Source organism: Oryctolagus cuniculus, chromosome 10 (assembly GCF_051225735.1).
Source record: "Oryctolagus cuniculus isolate XC-2025 breed Fujian yellow rabbit chromosome 10, ASM5122573v1, whole genome shotgun sequence".
NCBI classification, from domain to species: Eukaryota; Metazoa; Chordata; class Mammalia; order Lagomorpha; family Leporidae; genus Oryctolagus; species Oryctolagus cuniculus.
In genome coordinates, this window is record NC_142876.1 from 95,804,385 (window position 1) to 95,831,897 (window position 27,513).

The window sequence follows — 27,513 nt, forward strand, 5'->3', positions numbered from 1 at the left end:
CAAACCCCAGTCCCTGGGCAGGAGTTTTCTGAGGATTACTCTCGACAGGGTTTGTGCAGTGACAGGCAGACGTCATCACTAACAAATGGTAGCTATTACATGATTATCTTAATCTGCAAGCCCTCACTTCTGCCAAGTCTCCTTCTGCCCTGGATCAAGAAGCCTGATAAATTATTTGCCGGCAGATAATTCATCGGTTAGTCCAACACACTGCCTGGCGCATCGCCTCAGGAGGCGGAAGGAGGGCGGAGTCTGACTCTGCACTCTGCCGCCCTTCTGGCCTCCCTGGTTTTTGGCGGAAGCAGTTCCTGGTCGTTGGCGGAAGCACTTCCGGGGCAGAGGTCGACTTCTTTTCCGGGGACCTCCTCTGACGCTGGTGAAGCAAGCCGTGCGTGGGAGCTGCTTGGCTTTCATTCCGCACCTCTCGGTGCCTGTGTGTGACAAGTCCTTCAGCGCGGGGCGGGGGGCCGAAATGGGTAAGACCCTCTCGCCTTCCGCGAGGCGCTCACTGTCTAGATGGGGGTCTAGTTCGCGGTACAATTCCTGAGGGAATCGGGGCAGAAGATGCGGCCTGAACTCCCCGCCTCGCCTCCAGACGCTGGCAGCAAAACCGCACGCCAAGCGCGTTCCCAGAGAGCAGCTTAAACCACTTGAAGCCGGGTCTCGAAAACCAAGAAACCAGTCCTAAGTGTTTTCACCTCTCCCACTGCTTCCTCCTAAATTTCATTAGGGCTGACAATTTGTATATCCACTTACAGCGTAATGTGATTTAAATGGCTGACCGTAACTGTTCGAAATGGAGTTTTCCCGGGGCGCGGTGAGCGGGGGCGGCAGCGGGGGCCGTCTTCCAGCCGAGCGGTGTTTTAAAGTCCTGGATGTGGCTTGTTCGACGTGCCGTCCACCCTGGGAAATGGGCAGCCCCGCCTCTTGGCCCCCTTCCCTCTTCACCCTGCAATCACTTTTGTTCTTGGAGGCTGAGCTATCTTGCAGTTTTCAGCGTGCTATAAAACATGCTCTACCGCAAGGCCCGTGTCGAGCCAGGACGGCTGGAGGCACCCGCCAAGCCAGTTGGCGGGCCCATCGGCATGGTTAGGCCGAATTGATAGTGTGTGTGTCCTGCATCGTGGCTTCCCTTTCTGTTTTGGCCTTGTAACTAAAACAGAGCTGATGCCCAAGAGATGGGATGTTCAGTCTTCCTTAATCCCCTATCTCAGTCTTACACGCACTGTGTGTGTGTTGTCGATGAAGCAGTTGTATCGCTTGCGGAATGTGGATCTGAATCGTCTCCCTGTCTCATTTGGTGACGTCCACCATGTGAGTGTTCCCTGAGTCTCAGTTTCCTAACCTAGAAAACTAAGCTTGTGCTTTCCACCCTGCAGACATAATTAGGTAAAATACCTAGCACTGCGTTGTCCAAAACAAGACCCGTTAGCCAGGTGTGGCTACTTAAATTAGTTAAAATATTCAATTCCTAAAACTAGTGACATTTCAAGGGCTCAGCAGTAATAAACACAAGATGATAGCCTACTATAGGATTTTCCATTATCATGGAAAATTCACTGGATAGCATTAGCCTAGAACCATCCTTACATCCATTAGATACACAAAATACACATATAAAAGAGAAAATACAACCTTCACTGCCTCTCACTAGAATGAGCACCTGAGGTCAAGGGTGGGTTTAGTGAAGCCAGAAACACATCCCAGAGCGCACAGGTTCCCCCCCATCACTTGGTATTTTAAACTCCTCCATCAGCTGTCTTGTTCTTGGGGACCCCCCTTCTTGGATGTCTGAGAGCCACACAAGGGAACACACTCTATAGAAGGGCATTAGAACAGCAGAGATTGTAGAGCCAATGACTCCGCAGGTGGCTACAGTGCCAGGGGTTGTGGACTCTCTCATTCAACTGCAGTTGCAGAAGCCAGCCCCAGCTATAGTACACAGTAGGATGCAAAGTCATTGGAAGAATGTGGAGATGTCTCCTGGAATCCAAGGAGGAATCAGGTTGGCTCTGGGGACCTCAGGTCAGGAATTTGTGAGTTTGCCTTTGCTGTGGTTTACAAATTTGACAGAACTTCATAATTGACTAGGAAATTCATAAAATACAGATCCTAAGGGTCCTCCATTGGATATTCAGATCCATTATGCTTGGATTGAGTCCTGGAAAGTTGTTTTTCTAGGCTCGTCAGGTGAGGCTGAAATAGCCCTTTGGAAACCTGTGCTGGATCTGCACCCTGGGTGACCTTGCTCCCTGGCTCTCAGCTTGAACACCATGTTCCCAGCAAGAGAAGGTGATTGGCCTAGTGGCCTACCCATTGTCCAAAGAGCACAGTTTGGAGGTGGGGATCGAAGTATGGTATCTAAAGCCTGACTTCTGGGGGCAAAATTCCTAGATTTATATTATAATCCAGCAAGACCATTGCTTAGTATTTATCTAAAACAACTGAAGTCAGGATTTCAAGATACATGCACTCTCATGTTCATTACAATGTAATTCACAACAGCCAAGACATGGAAGCAACTCAAACGGTCATCAGGAGATAGAAGATTAAAGAACGTGTGGCATATACTTGTACGTGCAATGAAATACTCTCCAGCCTTAGAAAGGAAACTCTGTCTTAGGAAACAGAATAGATCAACACACAGGACATTATGTTAAGTGAAAGAAGCCTATTACAGAAAGACAATACTGTGTGATTCCATTTATGTGAAGTAGCTCAGAGAGTTAAACTCAGAGAAACACAGAGTGGAACGGCAGTGACCAGAGCTGGGGAGAGGGAGAAAAGCAGAGTTGCTGTTCAAGAGGTATGAAGTCTCATTTATACAAAAAAACACCTCCTAGAGATCAGGTGTAGGGCATTGTGCCTGAATTTTAATAAGGCGATTGGACACACAAACCGATGTCCTCTGCAGGTAATATTATTTTTAGGACTTGGTTTTGTGACCCCTAGGAGTAGTAAGGCAATGTGCTATGCAGTAACAGACAACTAATATCTACAGTTTCTTCCTTTGCTTTTTAGGGAAATTGTTTGCAAGTATTTCTCTTACCATGTCATGCATTGTTGACTTTGCACTAAAACTAGTGGAAAATGTATAGCTAATCCTATAAACGTGATATTGAAGGAGCATTACAGTACCTGGCTTGCTGGTATCCAAGGGTTGTCGTCTGTGTGCACTCAGACCAGATGTCCTATTTCATAAAGGAAATGAAGGGGCAAAATGAATCATATGTATAAGAAAAAGACAACACTGCATCATAGTCATTATCTGTAAGTGGCAGAATTACTTGAATTTGATTACTTTCTTGCCCTAATTTTTCTATGCAGAAAATTAATTTTCTGAAATAATTGAAAGTTGTATTTGTGATGTTGAAATCAAAGTAACGATTGGGATGTTTGCAGTTACCCCTCGTGAAACGTTGGCAGTGGGTGGGGGTTTGACTTATTGTTTAACTAGTGGTTAAGATGCCTGCATCCTACATTAGAGTGCCCGGGTTCGAGTCCTGGCTGCACTCCTAATGCCAGTTTCCTACTAACGTGAACCCTGTAAGACAGAGGTGAAGGCTTAAGTGCTTTGCTTCTGCCACTCATAGGGGAGAGTGGATTGAGTTCCCAGCTCCTGGCTTCAGCCTGGCCCGGCCCTGACTGTTTCAGGCATTTGGGGGAGTGAACCAGCAGATGGGAATTCTCCACCTTGAAGTGTTTCCCCCACAACCCTCTGCTCCACCTCCTGTGTGTGTGTATGTATGTATGCATGTGTGTTAGTGTGTGTTTTGGCCTCTGAAATAAACTGAGCTTTGGAAAACACTGGAAAGGGATCTGTTAATTAAGGGTAACCTTCATGCCTAAAGTTGGAACCTGTTTTAGCTTTCAGGGTCCAAGATTCCTCAACAGCTTGGCAATTTGTTATCACACACTTCATTCCCTAGGGTGGAACAGGAGCTGTCTCCTAGGCCAGCTCCCCAGTCTGGCTGGGGACTTTCAAGGAGTTATTTCCTGTGTCCCTAGGACAGAACCCACTCTCTAGTTGTGTGTGCAAAAGTGCTGACTGACTGAATACAGAGTCTAGGACCCAAAGAGTCTAAGTCAGTCAGGACTTCACAAGCCTGGGGTTGCAGGAGGATCAAAAGATGACTCATTGACCCAGAGGGCTTGGTTCCTTTAGATTTCTGACCTGGAAGAGCAGGGGACCACCAATATTTAGGCAAACAGATGGGCCACTGAGCAGTGGTTCTTGAGGAATGGTGCCAACCAGCCACAGAAGTCAGACCACTGCCAGCAGCCAAGGGACAGGAAGCCAGGGGGAGCTTCATGATGATGATTATGATCATTGTCATATTGTGAGCTGTTTATCTTTTTTATTTCTTTTATATAGTTGTCATTTTGCATTGGTTTTTGTTGCCTTTTTCTTCTTCCCTTTTTGTTTTGGAAATACACACATACACACACACACACACACACACTCACACATATGTAAGATTTATTTATTTGCAAGGCAGAGTTAGAGAGTTCACTCTACAAATGGTCACAATGGCTGGGGCTGGGCCAGGCTGGAGCCACGAGCCCGGAACCCCATCCAAGTCTTCACTTGAATGGCAGGGCCCCAAATACGTGGCTCATCTTCTGCTGCTTCCCCAGGTACTTTAGCATAAATCACAACTCTAGAATACGGAATGTTTTGTTTTTAGCTGTGAACAGAATTTTCTAGCACGTTAGTTCCAAAGAATTTAGCAAAATAAGCAGATTGTGTGGGGCTCATTTTATCTTTTATACTAAAGAGCTGACCTTTAGACAGTCCACCTTTATTCCCAGCCATTCATTGGAACTGCAGCCGAGGGTGGTAGTGTTTGACCTGGAGCAGATGTGGGTTCTATTCCTGGCTGTACCAACTACTGCTCCAGTGTTCTAGATCAATTACAAACCCCTTCTCAGTTTCCCTGTCTACACTGGGAATAACATGATTTCACAGGGTTAAAGAACAAATGTGGTTTCTCATATTAAGAGCAGATGACAAAGAGCCAAGCAATAAAATAGGATTTTGTCTCTGCTTTTGCTGAACTTTTCTATAAAACTGGATTGTTCAAAATTCTGCTTTATTTATTTTGTTAGCCACAAGTTAGTGTCACAAACTGAAGATCAACAGAGTAGCATAGCATTTCTTAAAAACAAATGCCTGGGGCCAGCATTGTGGCATAGCTGTTTAAGGCACTGCCTGCAGTGTCAGTATCCCATATGGGCGCTGCTTTGAGTCTCAGCTGATCCAGCTCCCTGCTCATGTGCCTGGGAAAGCAGTGGAGGATGGCCCAAGTGCTTGGGCCCTGGTATCCACGTGGGACACCTGGAAGCAGCTCTGGGCTCCTGGCACAGCCCCAGCCACTGCAGCCAGCCATAGAGAATGGACACTCTCTGTCTCTCCTAACTCTGCTTTCAAATAATAAATAAATCTTCAAAAAAAAAAAAAAAAAACCCAAAAAACCAGTGTCTAATTTTCTCAGATGCTGAGTTCATAAAGCATTTCTCCTGTTTTTTTTTTTTTTCTCCAAAGCCAGATGATCAAAATTCAAGCGCCAGGTTTTCTTCATTGGTGGGGTATTATCATACATTATCAAAAAATTAAGAAGAAACACTACTCAGTGCTGGTGAACAGATGGTGAGAGGAGTATTCTCCAACATAGGCCTGTCAGGATGGATCACGAATGGCTCATGCAGTCACTCCCAGCCATCCTGTTTGCAGGCACCCATCATAAGGAAGTCATCAGGGCTAGGTGGGTGAATAAAACTTTATGGAGCGACATGTAGATTGCAGTATTATTTATGGTAGTGCAATATGAGAAACAACCTCCATGTCTGACAATAGGGAAATGGTTATGGTGCACCCAGATGATAAGGTATTATTCTGCCCTTAAAATGTGGTTTACGAAGAATTTTAATGACAAGGGAAAACAATTCTCATCTAATATTGAGAGGAAAGGCAGGCCACAGAAGGGTATATGCAGCGTGAGTTTAGAGATAAAAAGAATGTTAAAGAAGGTTTTGCTCTTCATAAAGGCCTTAAAAATATGGGGGTGGTGGTAAGGGCATGCACCACAAGGAGCGGCTCTGGATAGGAGGACTGACATGGCATTTTTTCTTTATACTTGAGCATATTTTCTACAGTGCAAGCTATTATTTTTTGGAATAAGGAAGAGGAATTCTGTGGTGGTTGTTTTTTAAAGCATGGTCTGGACTCCGTGAGGCGTGAAGGCTCCGGGTGGAGCACCCTGTATGGCCCATGTCCTGGGCGATGGGCCCCTGGGACTTGCTTCTCTTACAGGACCCGGTTTGTTCTTGGTAAGGGATCCAAGAATGGTGGTGTGAAGACCATTTCCTGCCTTGATCATTCCTCATGCGGAGGAACGCTGTGTTTTGGTGATTCCCGTGTAGCTGGGGAAGCCCCTGTACTCACTTTGGGGGCTTCTCTAAACAAGGAGCAAGAGCAGAGCGACCCCTGACTGTCAGGCCCCGGCTGCCATAGCAAAACGCCCCCCGCCCAGGGGCTCACACCGTACATCCCTCCTCACAGTCCCGGAGGCCTGAGACCCCAGCATGGGTGGCTTTCTCCTGGCAAGCTCTCTGCCCGGCTCGCAGATGGCCCGGTGCTCCCTGTACCCTCACCTGGGGGGAAGTAGTGGAGGACAGAGTAAGCTTTCTGGTCTCTTAAGAGCATGAATCCCTCTAAGAGGGCCCCATTCGCAGGACGCCATCCAACCCCAGTCACTTCCCCGAAGCCCTGGCTGCAGACATCCTCACATTCAGGCGTTCGCACAGGAGTTCTGAGGGGATACAACACTCACCTGTGTCCCCCAGACCCTTCTGTCTTTCTGTCGTCATCACAGGCATCACAAGAGACTTGGCCCAGCACGCATATCTGCAGCTCAGGAGCTCACAGCAGAGTGAACGCCACTGGGGAACTCCTGCACGCCAGCAGCTGCTGTTGATAGAGCGCTTATTTCTGGGCACCTGTGGCACTCCAAGTGCCCTTCTTAGGGCGGGCATTCGACGTAGCGGTTCAAGATCCTGAGTACTGGGTTGGAGGTCCAGCTCCCCTCTGCTGAGCGCCCTGGGGGGCCACAGTGATGGCTCTAGCTGGGTCCTTGTCACTTGTCTGGTAGACCCGGGTGGAGTTCCTGGCTCGTGGCTTTATCCTGGCCATCTCAGCCATTTTGAGCATTTGTGGAATTGACACATGGGAGTACACTCCCTCACTTTCAAGCGAACAAAAGCTTTTCAAAAGGAACATTCCTGCACCAACTAATTCCTCACAACTTCGAGCTAAGTACTCCCTTTCCCAAACAAGGAAACTGAGGCACATAGGGATTAAGAAGCTTTCAGACACAGACCTTGCAGTGGAAAAGCTGAAAGTCACCCTCTTGTCCATCGCCGCTCTTCTTACAGCCCCAACTAGCCTGGGCGTTTGGTGGCCTCTGAGCCTAGCTGAACAAGTTCCTCTATCTCTGGGAGCCTCCTTGGTTTCTTCCTCTGTGAACCGGAAATGATTCTTGTCACGTGAGATTGCTGCACGGGCTAAACGCCACAGATGAAAGTGCTTGGTGAATACCAAAGGCCTCGCACAAGCAAGGTCCTTGTGGTCCACAGCAAGCGCTCCTGGAATTCCTGAGAGAGAGCTGGGCCGTGGTGGGCTGGTGAACAGGAGCCTGGCGCGGGCAGAGGCTTCTGAGAGGACGAGCCTGGCTTCTGCAAGCGCAGGTGGGGAGGTGGGTCCTCTCAGAGCAGCTCCAGGGGAGAACCCGCAGGAGCAGGGAACATGCCCTCCCCGTGGCCCTGCCCCATGGCAATGCCTGACAGGTGTGCAGCTCAGGGCTCAGGCTGGGCTCCTGGGCCCACACCTGTTGGGCATTAGCACTGGGGTGAGGAGGGTGTGGCCAGGCAGCAACTGGCTCCAGACAGAGGGGCAAGTCTGGGCTCCTGTTTCCTGCACCCCAGGAGCCAGGAGCTCATTAAAGAGGTGGAGAAGGAACAATTACGTGCAAACTTCTGAAGGCAAAGACCTGTAAGAGTGGGGGCTGCAGTGGGGAGGGGCTGTTCTCTGTCTGAGGCCCTGGGTGCCAGGAAGGGGGAAGGGATGAAAGGAGGATGGAGACAGCTGCCAGGATTCCCTTCCTGAGGTCGGGACAGGGGCCAGGGAATCCACCAGGGTGGCCTGGAAGGCTGGGAAGGGTGGCTTGGGTGACCTGGGTTGGTGAGCAGAACTCTGGAGCAAGGAAGGCGGGGTTATCAGTGGTGCTGGCTGGGCTTGAGGGGGTGGAGGACGGAAATCCAGGTGTGGCTGTGTCCAGGGCTGGCCCCTGGGGTGACCGTGCCCTGCAGCCAGGACAGGGCTGTCAAGTGACAAAATAATGCCAGCGCCATGGGTCCTTACAGGTTTCAGTAGCCTATTAAAAACAGCAAGCAGAAATGGGTGATATGATTTTAATAATGCATCTTATTTAATGCAAAATACCAAAAATATCATTTCAACATGGAAATTCGGATTGAGATAGTTCGTATTTTTCTTTTTTTTCACCCAGTGTATCTCAGTGAGGGCTGGCCAGGCACCGGGAGTCCCAGGAGGCTCAGCCAGGGTTTTGACCCAGAGAACAACTGTGTAAAGTTGGCTGGTCTGTCCCTGAGGTTCCAGTTTGTCCCCTCCGTGAATGCCACCGAGGAGTCTTGATTCTTCTGACTTGGAGCCTGAGCAGGAGGCCCCTTGACCGGCCTCTTCCCTCTCTGCTCTGCAGAGCTGCTAGGCTGGGCTGGGCTCCACTGCACGCCCAGAGTTGAACATTAACCCAGGATTTCTCAGTGATATTACCATGTGAAAGAAGTGGTGCTTTTTTTTTTCTTTAAAGAAAAATAACATTAACATGTCTTTATTCTGAAGGACTGCTCTCTTTCAGGGGCTAGGCTGGGCTAAGGAAATGGATTTTTATTTTTATTGTAGCTGCTCCCATTGTGTTAACTCACCGGGAGAGTGTTGGAAATTTAATTTGAAAACTAGATTTGATTTGGGACCTACAGAAGGGAGAGGAAACTCAATTTTAGCAACTAGCAGCTCCTCATCACAGGCAACCAGGTGCCACAGGGAGGAACCTTCCCCCCATCTCAAACTTCTGGGCCTCTTTGATTTGGGAGAAAAGGAATTAGCTTCCAGCCTGGTTTTGTCTTCCTGGGCTATTGGTGTGGTGGAGAGGTTACGAAGACAACTTCAGAGTCCGGTCATTCTGCCTTGAATTTCAGCTTTATGACCATGGGGGAGTCAACTTACCTTTTAGCTCCTCAGTTTGCTTGTCTGTGAAATGGGAACTTGAGTATTTAAGATCTGAGGGCTTATTCCAGGGGAAAGTGAGAGTGTGTGTGTGTCAATTCCTTACCTGGTACAGGAGGGCTCACTAGATGGGAAATAATGATGTATGGGTTCCTGTTACTTCTATTATAATTATTATCCATGGAGCAGGGCCTGGGTGGACTTTGTGGTTAGAGTCAAGAGAGGCCATGGGAGACGGATAACTGGGAGATGGGGACAGCTCTCTCCTCACCACAGCAAGTCTGGAACAGGGTCTCTGAGGGGTGAAGGTGGAGCCAAGGACTCCTGACGGGCAGGGCAGGAGTGGGAGCGGCAGTCCAGCCATGACCATGAACTCCAGCAGGGGTCATGCTCTTCTGCACAGGTTTCCAGCCCCACCTCCCATGTCCAGCGTTACCCAAACATTTTCCAAACCAGCCTGACCCCTTCCTAATGCTTTCCAGATGCGTTTGTGAGAAATAGGAGGAACGCAGAGCCCAGTGGGAAGTTGCACAGTTTAGCACCGTGTTGGGCCTGGTGGTTTTTCTTTGTTCCAGAGGAGGGGTTGCCCCTGCTGCTGCTTCCCACTTCCTACCCAAAGGGGACCCTTCCACAGCCCCTTCTCAGGCAGGGCATTTAGAGCTAAAAGCTGCCCCTGGCAAGATGGGATTTGTCTGAGGCACGCACTTAGGTCCTCAGGTCTGTCACTGGGGCTTTGATTCACTCATTTCAGAGGGTCGATTGAGTATTCGCTATGATTTGAATTGTGTTTTCCTAATGATTAGTAACTTAAGAGAGCGGTTCCAACCTTGTGGATTCCCTTCAAAGGGTCTCAGGGGATCTCCCAGAGACCCAGGATACCCATTTTGGGAACTTCTACATCAAAGGGAAAGAACATGGAGCTATGAGAGCTTAAAATAAGATATCCTCACCCAAGCTTGGAATCAAGAGACTAGATTTTAAAAGGTGGTCATTAAAGAGTGTTTCAGACTTGGGAAAAGCATGTACAAAGGCCCAGTGGTGAGAGAGAACAAAGCACCATAGAGGAACCAAAAGAAAACAGGAATCTTCCGCCTGAGTCACACTCGGGCAGCTGTAAGCTCCCATTACCCTTAAAGTCTGCCACTAAAAATTTATTGAATTGTTGTTGCATGCCAGATACAGGGCTCATCTCTTTCCCCTTGGGACTGGCAGTCTAGACAGGGCCAACATATTCCTAATCCCTTCCAGCATGGCTATGACACAAGCAGAGGCTGGAGAGTTGAGCTTGGTATTCATATGTGCAGGAGAGGTACAGATACCAGGTTGGGTCAGCCAAGGCATCTGGGAGGTTTAAGTTCAGGCAGAGTTGTGAAGAGAAATATCTTCCATCTGCTGGTTCATTCCTGAAATGGCCGGAGCCATTCGGGCAGGCCGAAGCCAGGAGCTGGAATCTCCATCCAGGTCTCCCACATATGCGGGAGGGGTTCAAGTCCTTGACCCATCTTCGGTTGCCTTCCCAGGTGCATCAGCAGGAGCCAGATCAGAAGTGGAGCAGCCAGGATTCGAACCAGCACTCACACGGGATGTTGATGCTGCAGGCTGCAGCTTAACCTGCTGTGCTACAAGGTTGGCCCCTCAGTTCAGTCTTAAAGGGTGAGTTGGGGTGATGCAGACAGAGGGCGAGGTACGTGTGTGCCAGGCTGAAGGAGTGAAGTGTTCAAAGGCTTGGATGTAGGAGACAGCATGGGCTCTTTTCTGGAAAGAAAGGGGGCACAGTGCAAAGTGGCAAGACTGGGGAAGGCTTTGGCCGTTAGCGCAGTGTGTGGACCAGAGCAGCTGAGTCAGCTTGAAACTCGGTGTGCTTTATTGCTAATGTCGCAGGCTGGATTCTAAGCCGTGCCTCTGCATCTCGTGAACAGGTCTCTGTCTTTGTGGATCATCTTAGGATGAGCTGCTTAGAGTTTTGAGAACGAGATTCTGGAGGCCAGCAGCCTGGACTCACGGCCCGGGGTTGCTCTAAACTGTTTGTGTGACCTTGTAAGTTACTCAAACTCTTTGTGCCTCAGTTCCCCCATCCCTATTAAGGGAAGAATGCTGTTATAACAGAGGGCTGTGACAGGGCTCCAGTGAGCTACTTGTGAAGTTCGAGGGCTTAACCTTAATCATTACCAATTCCTCACCGGCAGGCAGGATGCTCATGCGATCCTAGCACTTCAGCTAATGCTGGGGGAAGCAGAGCATCTTAACCTTGGCCAGGACTCTGGGGGTTATCTCGTTCAAAGTCCCACGCAATTTAGCGACTTCCACTGTCCCTGCCCATCTGTGTGTCTTAGACAGGTGGCTTTTGCAGCTGTGCGCATACATGGTGCATGATGGTGAAGTTGGAGTTGTGAGCACGTGTGTGTGAGTACAGGAGCCCAGGGAGAGAACAGTACCCACGTGGATTCTGTGTGACTCATGGCAAGGAAACCAGAAAGGGGAGCTATGAGGGCACTTCAAAACATTTTTGCAAAACAGAATTAAAAGAGAAATGTATTTAGGTGCCCCAAAGTTTTGAAATCCATGTATAGCTTTTTCATGACATGTGTTTTCCTTGAGCTTTTAAAAGACCCCTTGTTATGCATAGATTTCTTTTTATTTTATTTTATTTTATTTTTTTATTTTTTGACAGGCAGAGTGGACAGTGAGAGAGAGAGAGACAGAAAGGTATTCCTTTGCTGTTGGTTCACCCTCCAGTGGCCGCCGCGGCCGGCGCATCGCGCTGATCCGATGGCAGGAGCCAAGTACTTATCCTGGTCTCCCATGGGGTGCAGGGCCCAAGTACTTGGGCCATCCTCCACTGCACTCCCGGGTCACAGCAGAGAGCTGGCCTGGAAGAGGGGCAACCGGGACAGAATCCGGCGCCCCAACCGGGACTAGAACCCGGTGTGCCGGCACCGCAAGGTGGAGGATTAGCCTAGTGAGCCGCGGCGCCAGCTTGCATAGATTTCAAAAGTTTTGGTCCCCAAATAAACTTACCTTTTAATTCCATTTTGCTCAAATTCTTTGAAGTCCCCTTGTATGGTCAGAAAAGTGCAAATCTAATGTGCGTCCAACTGTCTCTAACTTTGGGAAGATGTGATGCAAATGCATGTCAGCCAAAACAGAAGACCCACCTCCAGCTCTCTGCTCCCTCGTTTCTGTGAGGCACAGGGGAGGGCCACCAGCCAGTGGAAATGGGCAGTGAGATCAGGGGGAGGAGGAGCAGCCGTGTAGCACATGGTGCTGGAGAAGACACACGCTGGGGAGAGAAGACAGCGATACAGAGTGTGGCAGAGAAGGCTGGTGTTCTAGGTGAGGTTGGTCTTATGGCTTTGGAGTCCAGTAGTCATTTACAGTGAGGCAGGCAGACTCTTCTAATCCCGCCTACTGGGGGTCTCCCAAAAGCTAAGCTTTCTCTAGACAGACATTGATCCTACCACAAAGGCCACTCCAATATGAGCTTATCTCTTCCCGAGGACCTTCGCCTGAAGCTGGGTTGTGAGGGTGGGGATCCAGGCCTGCTCATATTGGCCTTCTGGGCTGTTGAGATTGTATCTGGGCAGGGCTGGCAGCCATGCACAGAACATCCTGTTAGTCTGTGGTGTCCGTCTGTGCTCATCCCTGCAGTTTTGCTTTGAGGGACAACCTCGCTGTTAGGTAGAGAGAGTGCCAGCCTCACCCTCCCAAGACCTGTTTAACCACAGCGCTGAAAGCAGGTGCAGACAGTACAGCTTTGCTAGCAAGAGTCTGGGCGCCCAGAACTGAAATGCACAGGGTTTGAATCTCAGCTTCATCAGTGAACAGCTGAACAATTCGAATGAGAAACTGATGACAGTTTGCCTGTCTGAAAAGTGGGATTGTAAGTTCCACTGAGGAGGTGATAAAGAAAGTTGAAAGCGCTTGTAACTGCACCTAGTGCCCAGTGATTGTTCCATAAGTGTTTGCCATGTGTGGAGTGCTTGTTGTTTTTCTGGGCCCAAGCCTTTTGTGTGCTGGTGTCCCCTACCTATGATGGCTTGATCAGGACACCATGGTGATGCATTTTTCCCAATTTGCAGATGTAAGGTCAGTTATGTAAGGTCACAGCTGGGAGCATCCACATCCAACTCCCTCTGACTCCAAAAATCCATATTTTCAACTAATTTCCATATTGCCATAGCAACAAATGGTTCAAGTTCCAATTTTGCTGTTTTCTGCCTGGGTTCAGCTGGTTCCTTGATCTGAGCTCCAGTTCTCTCTTCCATTAAAAATGGAAAGAAAGCCTGAGAAGGGTAGTGGGGACGAGTGAGACTATGAGGCTGGACTGTCCCTGAGATGCTGGTGTGGCTCTCCTGCCAGTTCTTGGAGAGCCTTTGACCAAGCCATCTCACTGCTGCCTGCCTCAGTTCCCCTCACCTGAAATGAGAGGATTTGCCTTGACGGCTTTCAGGGGTCCTCCTGTGTTGGACATCCTGAACTACTCTGTGGGAAAGCTGAGGTCCAGAGAGGCTGAGAAAGAGAGCACATACCTACCAGACGGACAAGCTGAGGGCCCTAGGGCACAAGCTAGCCTTATGTTGGCACTAAAGTCACAGCTTGCACCCTCCGTGGAAGCCACATGTGACTCGGAGGCCCTTCCAAGGTTGAAGAGCAAGGGTGCCAGAATTCAGCTTTCCTGGGATGAAGTGCCCACTTCACTTAGTATTTTCTGTGTATGTGACCTCCTGACAACCTTAGTTTTCCCACGTGTTACAGTGGAGTAGTGAAAGTGCCTCTTTCCAAGGATGGCTGGGTGAGATGAGGTCATTCGTGAGCTGCGTTCAGCTCTGAGCATACTGAGCGCAGTCCCATCTCCGAGCCAGAACTGAGCTGTGTCTGTCCTTGAAAGCAGGGACCTGCCTGCCAGGGTCTGTACTCTGGTAACACAGCCCTTCCCCGTGCTCATCGAAAGCCTTCTGACACAGGGCAAGTTCCTCCTGCCACGGATGAGGGACCTGACCCGAAGGAGGGGATGCTGAGTGTCAGGCAGTCAGTCACCTGGGAGAAAAACCAGTCCAGGAACCCCACCAACTTCTAGATTCGAGCACGTGGCATTTCCATGGCAACATACAACCTTGAAATTTGTCAACAGGGTCATTGATGGTTTGCTGGCATTTGGGATGTCTTCATTTAGTGCCTTGGGTGGGAAGGGTACAGACTGATGACATGGTTCCACAACTGGATCCTGGGACTTGATAAATACTTGCATGCAAATGACGGGGGGAGGTCCTTGCAATTTGAAAGCATGCAGAAGGGATCTGAGCGGGTACACACTGGGTAATTTTATGCTTGCATATTTGCAGCATAGGGATTGCCAGGAAGATGGGGAGCCAGGGCCAGCATTGCTGGAGAGGTGACCTTCCTAAAGGGTTTTCAGTGACCCAAATGAGTCAAAATGCTCACAGAAGTCTGTGGAGCCTTCTTGTCTCCTAACTGCCCTGGCAATTCCAAGCCGAGCTCTTGGCTGAGAGCAGGAGGTAGGCTTTCACAGACCTAGTGTTGCTTCAAGTAGGGAAGGAAACACTTTCCATGAGCTCTGTATAATGAGGTGTGGTGACCTCTTGTGAGAACTCAGCCTGCCTCCGGGCAGCCTTCCTGTGCAGTGCCTTCATGCCTGCGGACTGTAGGCGGTGCCTGAATGTGTGAGTGGAGGAGATAATAGGACTGGGAAAGGTACTCATAAATGCTTCTCTGGTGGCCAGATGGATGCACATCAGGCTGGAAGGGGTGGGGCATAGTTGGAGCTTCTGGCTGTGCTACCTTAGAAGCCCCAAAGCCTGTCGGCAGGAAAACAGCTGGTTCGTGAGTGGGTTCTTCACAGTTAAGTCATTTGAAGCACATAGCCTCAGAAGGTGAGTGTGCCAGCTTTCCTATCTCCGTCTCCAGCCTCTCTGCCGATTCCAAACCCTTATATGGTACTTCCAACTTGACATCTTATCTTGGGCACCTTAAAGACAAATTCTTGATTTCTCCTCCAACTCCTATGCAAGCTTCAACTCCCCATTGCTTCCATCTTGGCAATGGTGCCATCAGCCTAGTTAAGCTGGAAATTTGGCCCCTACCCATGACAGTTTCCTTTGCCCACATCCAATCTAGTGCCAGGTTTCGTGGGCTCCACCTCCACTATAAATCTGAGCGCTATCAGCTGTCCGCATTTCCACACTGCTTTGGGTGGAGCCATCTTTGTTCCTCCTCTGGAGTAGTTGGCTGCCCTCTGCTCCTGGTCCTGCTCCTGCTCCTGTAGAATGTGTCACCACACTGCAGTCAGGGAGAGTAGCTCCTGCCTAACTCATGATAGTTTTCTGGCTCTTCCTGCCTAAGGGTCTTGGCCCTTGAGGTTTGTGCTGCCTGTATTTTCCCCTCCGTGTTCCTTCCCGAGTCGCTTTTTGCTCCTCCTTTAGGTCTCAGTTCAAATTGCATCTCTCCAGTGATGCCTTCCTTCCTTCACAGCTCTTGTCAGTTCCTCTTTGTCATCTCACTCTGTGATGTCCCCTGGAGTTGCTCGCCAACTTGCTTACTTTCCTGTTTAGTCTGCTGCCTTCTACAACAGTAATGAGTAGAACAGATTCTAGGCTTTATGGGTGTACAGACTCTCACAACTTCCCACCTCTACAACTTCAATGTGAATGGACCCAATTAAGCAATACGTAAGTAAGCAGATCTGGCTATGTTCCAACAGAAGTTTTATTGTGAACACTGAAATTTGGAATGCGTATCATATGTCATGAAATACTCTGTTAATTTTTTTGAAGTCTTCAACAATGTAAACACCATTCATAGCTCTTGGACCTTACAGAAATAGGCGATGGGATAGATTTGGCCTGTAGTCTGTAGTTTCCCAACCACTGTTGTAGAATGTAAGCCCCATGAGTTCAGGGCCTTCTCTTTCTTGTCTGTCTTGTCCATCACAGTAGTGCAGCTGTATTAGAGACTTTGGCACATAGAAGATGCTCTCTATCTGAAAAATAAAAGAGAAGAGCTGGATAGGGAGCTATTAAGATGTATGTCAGACATGGGCCATTGTGTTTCTGAAGACCAAGAGCAAAAAAAAGTCATCCTAGAGATGGGACATCCAAAGACCAGTTGGTAGCATCTCTGTACCCTAAGTCCATCCTTCTGCCTATATCCAGGGCAGTAACTGGTCGCCAGTGATCTCTATTTCCTAGGCCTAGAGATGATTCCAAGTCAAGCAAGAGAACATAATCCCCTGTGCACAATTCTTCAAACTGGCAATTTGGCCAGGTTGTCAGAGCTCTAACCTGGGGAAAGGTCATGGAAGTTTTGTCCTGGCTCAGGGAGTTAACATCTGAATATATTAACATTTAAGTATATTCATGACAAAAATTAGTCTTGAGCTTTAAAAATGAGTTTCAATCTTATACTCCCACCTGGCATTTGTATCTTTCTTATTTCTTACCATTCTTGACTACTGGCTCAGAGTAAATAAGTCTCTGATTTTTCTAATAGTATTTGACCCCCTTGTCATAGCCTTGAGACAAAATACTTTTCTTAATAATATCTCTCATAGGGAAAATAGTTGGCTCTCTCCTCCATAATTTCTGATGGAACCTGTTTATTGCCTTGTGGTCATTTCGCTGGCGGTCATTTGATGCTGTGGACTGCTGAATGAGGCCCCATTTGGGCTGAGTCTCTGGACACCAGTAGACACACTTGGAAAGTTTACAAAAAACTCAAGCAACTGGTTGAATTTGGGGAATATATAACTCTATCCTGTGTTTCACTTCATATCATAATCCTGAGTGAATGAAACATCTAAATGAGAAGGAAAGCTTGATCAACATTTAAAAAATGTAACTTGGGGGATGTAAATGTCTCTGAACTTATAATGAAGGCAGAAACATAAATATAAAGATCAAATTTATTATATATGAGTCAAACAGATCTTTATCACAGCCAAAGAAAGAATCTCAAAGAAAATCATGAGAAACCACAAGTGTGTAGAATTATTTGCTGACAAAGGTTAGTTTCTTTAATCTACAAAATGCTGTGATCTATGGGTGTGGGGGAAACAATTGAAAAATAGATAGAGGTATGTAGAGGTCTATATATAATAATGTTAACAGAAATATGACTAAATGACATGGCAGATGACTCACTAAATAACTATAACCAGTCAATAAATATTTTGGAAAGTGGTAATTTTTACTGCTAATTAGGAAAACAACCTGACGTAACATGTTCTGCCTGTTAAATTGGCTAAGATAGAATGATGGTATGTGGTTGACTGTTGGTGAGGCAGTATAACCGTGTGCATTCAGAGACCCAGACTCAGCAATTAAACTTCCAGCAATTGATTTTCACACAATATTTGGCAAATTTTCAAGGTTATGAGCACCATTAGGTTGGGTACCTTATCTGACTTAGTCACCAATTGTAAAATAGATTATTTTTTTAAATTTTATTTTTGTTTTTAAAAATTTATTTTATTTATTTGAAAATCAGAGCTACACAGAGAGGGAGAGACACACAGAGAGATTGTCCAGCCACTGGTTGATTCCCCAAATAGCTACAAGTGCCAGGGCTGGGCCAGGCTGAAGCCAGGAGCTTCTTCTCGTCTCCCATGTGGGTGGCAGGGGCCATCTTCCTCTGCTTTCTCAGGTATATTAGCAGGGAGCTGGATCAGAAGTGGAGCAGCTGGGACTTGAACTAGCACCCATTGGGGATGCTGGCATCGCAGGCAGCAACTTAACCTGTTACACCACGATTGCGGCCCCTCGTAATAGGTTCTTAATGAGAGCTGGTTCAATAAATGGTTGGATGACTGAGTATGAAGAGATACAGCTAAGAATTTAGAGTGTTTTGAGTAACAAAACTTAAGAGTAATTTTCCATGTTCATCAGCAGTGGGTTGCTTAGATACATCAACACTCTAGGTTGCCAAAGAGCTTAATGAGTTGCCTGGCAGTTGCTTCACAAAAGTGAGATAAATTCAGGCCAACTGACAGCTTGAGGAAGTGGTATATGCATATGTTTCAGGTGTTTGTATCAGGTGCAGTATTGTTAATTCTGGTTTGAATTTGGGGTCTAAGCATATCAAATACTTGCTGTGTTAAAGGGTTAAGTGTATTTGACTCATGGTTTTTTAAGAGCCCGAGAGTCTTTCTGTAAACACGAAGCCAGTTGCAGATGCCTTTGATCCAGCCTCCCCGGTGTTGGGATTCTGCAGAAGATGTCATCCTCCGCCTTGGCAGACACCACACATCCACGGGAGTTGGACCTCAGTCCTGGAATTAACACTAGTATTAAAGCCTTGGAGAATAACACTCTTGCTTGAGGCAATCTAATTAAACTTCTCCACATCCACTTGGAGTGGTCCCCAATGGACAGATCAAAGCTATTTTTAGATTGTAAGAGTTATAAGAAGGAATAATTAGAATGGGGGGAATGTTTAAAATAGCCTGGTTTCATTAACATGGGTGCCTGCTGGCTTGTCTTCGCTGATGGCATTAATCGCTATTCAATGAATAAACATCAGAACTCAGTGCTTGACAGCTTCTGTCGAAATCTGCCTTCAGTCAGAAGTTTGTCCCGTGACTCACAATGGCAAATCTCTCTAGATTTTGGTGCTTGCCTACAAGCCAGTGGGACTGAGAACTTTGGACAGTTGAGATTGTTTCTTCAGAAAAAGACCCCGAAGCAAGATGTTTTTCGTATTCTGCTCTCTGGGTCTTGGTATCAGTTGAAAAGATGGTCATGTTCCATCTGAGGAGGTAGAGGATGTTCCTGGTCATAAGACCATGAAGGGTTTGGTGCTGCTTCAAGTCTTATGTAACGAACTGAGTTATCTTGTAAGTGATGGGAAGGAGATAAAACCTAAAGTTTGGTCAGAGTTCAGATCTAATTTATGATATTCCTTTATAGTGTTTCTGGATCAGCAAGTGAATCATTTTTGGAAATTGTAGAACTAGATTTACTTTTCTTTAGTTACTGGCTGTGCTCTAGCAAGTTAGCTAGATTAGATACTACTTTGAAAATGACATAATGAGTACTTAATACATGCCAGGCACTGTTCTAAGTGCCTTGTGTGCTTTTAACTCAGATCACCACCACAGCAATGCTTTGAGGTGGGCAGTGTTATTGTTCTCACTTCACAGATGAGGAAACTCAAGCAGAGAAGAGATGCATAGCTTTCCCAGAGCCACTCCCCAGTGGGTGGCCGAGTCAGGACTGAAAGATGATCCCGTCTGGCTCTGAAGCCAGTGCTTAACCACCCCTTTTATTTTGTAACTGTGTGATAAACCTGGAGTGTTTTCCTCCAGTTTTGGTTGACTTTAAGTAGAGCATACCTCTTTGGGAACTTCACCTTCAGGCCTTCTCACTGATGATGGCCCACCTGTCAGACTCAGAAGTTGTTAGAAAGTGGTTATCTGTAAGAGGAAAGGGCACTGTTACGCTGTACTTAAAGACATTTAAAATTAAATCTGTATGACCCTTTGGCTCATTATCTTTGCTTCTAGAAATGTATTCTAAAGAAGTAATCTAAGATATATGTATAGAAATCTGTGTAAAGTAAGTAGAGATCTTGGGCTGTCTTCTTTCTCATATCATCAGAACTTATAGTAGTGCTGGCATGTAGTAGACCTTCAGGAAAGAAATACTAATGGACAACCAGAGATACACAACACCTCAGTGTCCACCAGAGGGTAAAGTAATTTCATATGCAGTGATGGTATTCTATTCATATTTGTAGAAGAATTTTCATTTATAGTAGCTTTAATTAAAACTTTTTTTTTTTTCGTTTTACTAGAAAGGCAGAGAGAGATCTTCTATTTGCAGATTCAATCCCCAAATGCCCACAATAGCCAGGACTGGGTACAGTGGAAGCCAGGAGCCAGGAACTCAAACCAGGTCTCCCACATTGGTGGCAGGGACCCAAGTACCTGAGCTATAATCCATTACCTGCCAGGCTGTGTATCAGCAGGAAGCTGGATTGGAAGCAGAGTCACTGTGACTTGAATCAGTCACCTCAGGATGGGATGCACATGACTACCCCAGTTGTAACTTTTAAATAATATATTGCATAAATCAGGCTCCAAAAGATTAGGCCTATTATTTTCTTAGTTCCTGTAATGTAACAATGCTTTCAATGTAGAAGCCCCCATCAGCAAAATGGTGTGTTTATAGTTTTAAGTAATCTGGTAGTATTCATTTGAAAATGTCAGAGGGAGGTAGTTAGCTACACTTGGCAAGTTGTAGATGATTTGTGTTCTGTACTTTTTGTTCCAGGGATACAGGGAGCACCAGCAATACATGTGCAGGGAGAAACCTCTGAATTGCTACTTGCCTGAGACCAGTGTCTGACCCTTCGCTTCTGATGGTGTCTCTCCAGCTTTTGGGAATGATCTAGTGGTGTGGATGGGGATGACAATTAAGGCTTGAGAATAATCACACAGCTCAGAATGGCCACTGGGGGTCAGTCTTATGCATGGCAGGTGCAATCCTCACCCCCCTCCTCCCGCAGGATCTTCCCAGACTGGTAACTGGGAACTGAGATTCCACCACTAGAGAGATAGCCCTTTAGTTTAAGATTTACATGTTGTCAAAGATTTCCACTTTGATATGAATGAAGATTCTGACAGCATGTTTGAGTAAAAAAGGGTTGGGTAAAACCTGATGCCTGTTTGTTGCCAGGTTGCATGTTAGGAGCTTAATATGTAATTAATGTATCAACACTGGGGTGTGTTTATGAGTGAAATGAGGTGCTAATTGAATTGAATGCCAGGTAAAAAGTGGGAGTGCTTTGCATCCAGAGGATACTATGGTCTCCCTATGCATGGGTGGATCTCATTTAATGCTTATGGCTCAGGATCCTCCCCACTTCATAGATAAGGAAACTTGTCTGTTGGAAGCTGAGTCTCTGATATCCCCACAGGGCACAAGATCACTGAATTCCATCCTGAAGCCAATAGGAAAGGCATATCACTGAAGGGAGGCTGGGAAAGGCGTTGGATGAAGTAGAATGAGGAACAACTCAATAGTATCTTGTTAACTGACTGAATTTTCCAGGACCAGTTCTGGTCATGGCCACGAAGGGCTCTGGGGTAAGGCTCGTGGCTCTAAACATCAGTTCTTCTGGTGACACCTTCTTTCAGGCGTGCCTTACCATCACGTGGGAGTACACCCTCAGATTCGGGCTGTCCCTCACTTGTGTTACATTGCTTGTGGCCTGTTGGGAGGTCAGATTTCTGTCCTGGTGTCCATTATTTCACCTCTGTGCAGTTGCCCTTCTGCCCTGCAGGTTGAGGTTGAGAATGTGAGAGAGTCTCTATCAGCCTCACCTAAATTAAAGATTTCTCCTGCTTTGTCAAGTTTTGAAAATTCTCTTGGACTTTGCTTTCACCCACGGGAAAGAGAGAACCCAGCAACTTGTCTCATAGGCTATAAAGGCCCATACCAACAATATCTAAAGAAGGATCGAGGCACCCATGGTTCATTTCAGGGCCTGGGACTCCTGGGGAGGAATGGGGGTCCTCAACATATACAACAGGTAGTTAGAAATGTTGTGGAAATGCGTGTTATGAAAAAGCCATGCGCTTCAAAACGTTTTGTACTAAAAGAAGCTTATCTTTGAATTCTACTTTCCATGAATTTTTTGAAATACCTACGAATCTCATGAATTAGGATAAGCATTTCCCTGAAGGCAAACATGCTTCCTCCCCTGCCAGGTAAGTCACCACCTCCCTACATATCCATCTAGGGCTCCAATCCAAGTCAGTTCTACCCAAACAGCTATTTCTTATCTTAAGGAATTCATTTCACAAGTAGTAAGGCTGATCCTCTTCAACTCCTACTTTTCCTTGGCTGTTCAGCTGTCATTAGTCTTCTCACCACAGCCTCCTCCCTGTGAGGTGGGCTTCAGAGCTGGAGTATTTGAGACAACCAGAGGAGACATTATGGTGAGAAGGGGCAGTCCTGCCACTCATTACTAAGACTGTCCTCATGCTCCAGGAGATCCTAATCCAGAGGAGTTCCCAGCACCCCTTCTGAGGGCATTGATCGTTATGAGGGCTGTTCTTCTCACTTCTCTCCTAGGACTGAGCATCTTAATTTGAGTTTTTTTTTAAATGATTTATTTGAGAAGCAGATAAAGAGAGAGATTCCCATCTTGTGGTTTTCCTTCCCCAAATACCTATAATGGCGTGGCCTGGGCTGGGACTGAAGCCAGGAGCTAGGAACTCAATCCAGGTCTCCCTTGTGGCAGGAACCCAACTACCTGAGCCATCACCACTGCCTCACAAGGTCCCTCCAGAGTCTGCATTAGTAGGAAGCTGAAATCAGGAGCCACAGCCAGGAATTGAACCCAGGTACTCCAGTGTAGGATGCAGGTGTCCTAATCAGTGGCTCAACCACTAGGCCAGATATCTGCCTCTGAGTTGTTTTTTTTTTTTTTTTTTTTTTTTGACAGGCAGATTTAGAGAGAGACAGAGAGAAAGGTCTTCCTTTTTCTGTTGGTTCACCCCTCAAGTGGCCGCTATGGCCGGCGCACTGCGGCCATCGTGCTGCGCCGATCTGAAGCCAGGAGCCAGGTGTTTCCTCCTGGTCTCCCATGCGGGTACAGGGCCCAAGGACCTGAGCCATCCTCCACTGCCCTCCTGGGCCACAGCAGAGAGCTGAACTGGAAGAGGAGCAACCGGGACAGAATCTGGCTAGGACTAGAACCCAGGGTGCCAGCGCCACAGGCGGAGGATTAGCCAAGTGAGCTGTGGCGCCAGCCCTGCCTCTGAATTTTAATGCATTTATTTATTTACTTATTTAAAGATTTATTTACTTATTTGAAAGTCAGAGCTACACAGAGAAGGAGAGGCAGAGAGAGAGAGGGAGGGAGGGAGGGAGGGAGGGAGGGAGGGAGATCCTCCATCTGCTGGTTCACTTCCCAACTGGCTTCAATGGCCGGAGCTGTGCTGATCCAAAGCCAGGAGCCAGAAGCTTCCTCTGGGTCTTCCCCCATGGGTACAGGGGCCCAAGAACTGGGGCCATCTTCTACTGCTTTCCCAGGCCATAGCAGAGAGCTGGATCAGAAGTGGAGCAGCTGGGATTCGAACCTGTGCACATATGGGATGCCAGCACTGCAGGCTGCAGCTTTACTTGCTATGCCACAGTGCTGGCCCCATTAATATATTTAATGTATTGTCTCATCATCTTGTATTTTCTGCTTTTGAAAATATTTATTTATTTATTTGAGAGGCAGAGGGGCAGAGAGAAGGAGGGAGAAGTCTTCCATGTGCTGGTTACTCCACAAATGGCTGCAAAGGTCGAAGCTGTGCCGATCTGAAGCTGGGAGCTAGGAGCTTCTTCCGAGTCTCCCTTGCGGGTGCAGGGTCCAAGAACTTGGGCCATCTTCTACTGCTTTCCCAGGCCATAGCAGAGAGCTGGATGGGGAGTGGAGCAGCCAGGCCTCAAGCCGGTGCCCATATGGGATGCTGGCACTGCTGGCAGAGGCTTTACCTGCTACACCACAGTGCTGGCCTCATCTTGTATTTTCTTATTATTCCATTCTGTTCAAGGTCAAACTAGATGGAGTTCAGCCATTTGCTTTCTACCCAAACCAAACCCAGTTCAATTCTAGGTTCTGAAAAGGCAGCAGTGTATGCATCCTTTTAAAACGGTTCTAAATTCCTACATACAAAAAGAGCAACTGGATAGACAACAATTCCCAAAATAAATGGTCAGTATTTATTAAACTCCCCATCCCCCAAGCTAGATATCATTGCAAACTGTCACATAAAGGGAGTAAAGATCAAATTTTCAAGAGCCACAACACCCAGACAGCATTAGCAGAAAGCAGAGGGTAGCAGCAGGGGACCTAAGAACAGTAGAACTCAAGGTCTCTAACAGGTGTTTGCCGGGCAACATGGCAAGCCAGTCCAGAAACTGCAGCTAAGACCAGGGGCGGGGCTTGCACACAGTGCAGGTGAGCTGGAGGGCCCTCAGGAAGGTTAAAAGGGGGCAGGAGCAGCATTGCCCCTGTGAACTCTCAAAAATGATCTGCTCAGAAACCTCGTTGGCCCCCTGTTGTTAATTGCCCCTTAGAGTATTAATTCTAGACTCTTATTTTTAGCTGGATATCTAAAACCTTTCATAGTTTCACCCTAACATACTTCTCCAGTATAATTTCCAACCACATCTTTCAGTTTGCCCTCTATGCCAGCTATACTGTTCTCAACAGTCCCCAGCATTTTGTTTCTCAAATTTCACCCCAGCCATTATGGCAAGGTTTGGGTCAGTTCTGCCCTTGCTGAAACACACAGGCTCAAGACACAGTTGATGGCTCTTGGTTAACTTTCAGTAAAACAAATCTTTACAAATTCCCTTGGGAAGAGAATATCGCTTCTGCCAGGCAAAGTTCATTTTATTCCACAAAAAAGAGCGTAATTCCTACCACTGTAGTTCTTGTTTCAACATACTCATCGCCCTTGACTTTGTCCTAATTTCAAATAATAAGGTTTTTATTCAAAAATGCTTTGGTACTATGAAAGAAAAATTCATCCCCCAATTGGAAAAAAAGCCAAAAGGCATTTGCTTGATTTTTGACATGCTGAGAAAGCCTTTCTTTCTGCCCAGAGAGCCAGCTGGGTTTAAGGGCCACACCAGGAGCTCTGGTATTGCCTCGTGGGCTCACCAGCGTTGGAGAAGCTTCTGGGAGCAGAATGCCCATAGGAGTAGCTCTGCCAGTAGACGTGAGTGACATCAGGGGTGCTCCTGGTGTCTGGCTGTAACCTGCCCCCACGCTCCCATGGTGTGTGGACAAGACTGGCTTTCTTCAGAGAGGGCATGGCTCGACATTTTCTGTTCATTCCCCCAAGATGTGAGTGTGCTGAGTCTGGGGTGGGAGGAATAGTTTGGTATGCAGAATCCCACCCTGGTCTTGGTCAGAGAAACAGATGTACCATATGATTTTGAGTGTGGCACCCAGGATTTGGGCCTAGTTCAAGCGCACAGCTCATAAAAGTCCAGACAATAAAAAGTGAAGATGTAAAAGATAAAAGAGTTTCTTGCAGATGCCATCAAATAATGTTTTAAACCATTCTTAACCATAGCATTCTAACCTCTACATTTCCATTTTAATGCTGGAAAAAATAGGACTGTTCAGTAGACTAACCCAGCCTCAGGAAATGAACGTCTTCAGACCATTAGGAGCAGGTTCTACTAGTTCGGTAATGGCATTCGAATCGCCCTCTTTGCAGTACGGGGCTTGCCATTGTGCTTTGGAATGCGTTTACTTCCTTATGCTTAGGACACTGCTAATGCTTTAATTCCTGTAGGTAAATCCTGTGGCAAAAGCTAATACACATCTGAAATTTTTGACAAAAAGTCATCCATGTTTCCCCATAACTTAAAGTGAGCTTTACTGTAATAGCAGCCAGGCTGGCGATCTCTTGAATATAATTATGGTTAGACTTGAACTTAAAAACCTTTAGCTAATGCATTTACCAGGGATCATTTAAATTTTTAAAAATTTTTTGTATCACTAAAATTAATAGCAAAATAGTAGCTTATAAATATTAAGCGTCTGCTAAGTGTTAAGTCCTGTGCTTGATACACTGTTGTCTTTTTATGTCTTCCCAAAGTGTTCTAGCCAGGTACTGTTGGGCAGCTCCACTTTATGAGGAATAGAAGTGAGAGGAAATGTTAGAGATGAATGAAAATCTGCCCAAGGTCAGACAGTGCCGGAATTTTATTCCAAATCTGACTCGAGCCCAATTTCCTTATCACTTTATATATATATATATATAATCACTTTATATATTACCTTATATATATATAAAATCTAGAAGTATTTCGTCAACTTACATGTTAAAGTTTCTTAAAACCAGAAGCTATGTACAATGTAAAAACAAAAAACAAAACCAGAAAAGCTTTAGAGTGGACTTGGGGGGCCAGGTTGCTCCCTGTGTGAAGGCTGTGTCGTTACAAGCAGTCAGGTTTCTCTTTTGCAAAATGAAGGAATGGAGCTAAACCCCTTGTCAGCACACCGTTTCCTTTTGAGAGTCACTCATTTGTCGTCTCAGCAAAATTTATTTGAATTTCTACTATAAGGAAAGTACTGGGTGACTTAATAATGGGGAGAAGAGGTGTGACCCCTGAGTGTAAAGAGCTCACAGTGCTATGGGAAAGACAAATTTACCAACAAATTATCAGAGCCCAGTGCAGACTGAACTGTGAAAGGATGTGTGTATGTGTATGTGTGTACACACGTATTTGGCTAGTAAGTGTGTTAGCTAATTGTTTAGAGGTTCAACTTTAACCAGGATTGTCTTCAAGATATCTCTGCCATTGTTGCTTTCTTCAGTTGGTTACTGCTAACCTTCATTAAGTTATGGACATGTGTCTGATGTTGATGGAAAAATGAATGGAAAGATAGGCTTATTGGGATGAGTATTTTTGAAATCCGTCATACAAGGAGTCCTCACGAAGGTCATGGAAAATACGTATTATGAAGAAATTAAGCATGGATTTCACAAATGTTTTGCACACAAACGAAAGAGTATTTTTGTTGCATTTTCTATGAACTTTTTGAAATACCCTTGCATATATTTTTGTGTACACATGTATGTACATACACACAGTATATATGTGTATACAGTTAAATGTACTTGAATGTACATGCACACACACACACAAGCACACTCTCACACACACAAGCCTGAGGGAACAGAGCAAAAGCAGAGACTTAGAAACTACATGGTGTTACACATTCAAAACAGCTCCTTGAGGAGAAGTGGCTAGATCAATATTCAATCTCCATACATCCTCCAGGCCTGAGAGGCCAGTAGATATCCATTGAGATGTTTGCTTACATGAACATGAGAGATGATCTGGGTGATAAAGGATCAGTGAGGGTTCACCAGGCTGAGGAATAGCACGTATGGAAGCAAGGAGCATATGCAATTTCATGGTGAGTTGACGAAGGTATTGGAAGAATGGATCCGACATGAGGGTGCACATGGGTTAGCAGGAGATGAGGTTACAAAAGGTAGATTTTATCCAGGTCCATGGAGGTCTGAAGCCACAGGGTTTGGCTGACATGTGGCTCTGTAGAGTTTTTTTAATGGCAGAGGGGGTTGACTTTGGGAAAACCTCTAGTGCTATTGTCTGATAAAGCTCTGGATACCTTACTTATTAATAACCTTTGGATCCAAAGGAATTTAA

At 46.5% G+C, this 27,513-nt stretch overlaps 1 long non-coding RNA gene across 1 annotated transcript in view; it reads left to right on the forward strand.

Moving 5' to 3' along the window:
- Positions 1 to 293: 293 nt before the first annotated feature.
- LOC127492328 (uncharacterized) overlaps positions 294 to 27,513 on the forward strand; it is a 130,816-nt gene continuing 103,596 nt past the window's right edge. The window contains exons 1-2 of the long non-coding RNA XR_016214782.1: positions 294 to 476; positions 10,825 to 10,957. This is a non-coding gene — a long non-coding RNA (uncharacterized LOC127492328). The remainder of the gene's footprint in view (positions 477 to 10,824; positions 10,958 to 27,513) is intronic.